At 44.0% G+C, this 568-nt stretch overlaps 1 protein-coding gene across 1 annotated transcript in view; it reads left to right on the forward strand.

Moving 5' to 3' along the window:
* LOC119592236 (activating transcription factor 3-like) overlaps window positions 1-227 on the forward strand; it is a gene marked incomplete in the record, with an annotated part of 5,641 nt that extends 5,414 nt beyond the window's left edge. Inside the window, 1 exon segment of the mRNA XM_037941068.1 lies at window positions 1-227.
* Window positions 228-568: the final 341 nt, after the last annotated feature.

Genomic DNA, 568 nt, shown 5'->3' on the forward strand with positions numbered 1-568 from the left:
AGGGGGAGCCGACACCCAGCAGAACCTAAACAGAACTCTCGATCGTCGGGAGGACACAAGAGGAAAAAAAAAAGACTCCCCAGAAAAAGAAAAGTGAAAGATGGCATAAAAACCTAACCCAAGGAATAAGGAAAAGAAGGACACACGAATAAAAGGAAAACAAAAAGAAACACGAAGACGAGAAAACCTTAAAACCCCTGACAGCGACCTCCTTGGCTGGTGGCGAAGAGTGTTCGTCCCGGCCCACACTGATGCCATGCGCCTGCACACTCGAAACGAGAAAGGAAAAGTGTTACCAAGTTAATGCTTAACAGAAGCCGTCCATGCTCCCTCTCACGTGCCCAGAGTGCCCGGGAGAGAGAGTTTTATTTTATTTTCTCTCTCTACATATCGGATTTTCTACACCACCTACAACGACAATGTGAGGACAGTTCTTCACGACCGACTTCTTACTGGAATTACGTAGGTAAGTGAAACACTGAGTGATTCTAAAAATGACCTTTCTATTGTTCCCAATCAACATGCTCAAAAGAGGGAAGGGAGAATAAGTTAATTGGTAATAAAAAAA

Source organism: Penaeus monodon, chromosome 29, assembly GCF_015228065.2.
Source record: "Penaeus monodon isolate SGIC_2016 chromosome 29, NSTDA_Pmon_1, whole genome shotgun sequence".
Classification (NCBI taxonomy): domain Eukaryota; kingdom Metazoa; phylum Arthropoda; class Malacostraca; order Decapoda; family Penaeidae; genus Penaeus; species Penaeus monodon.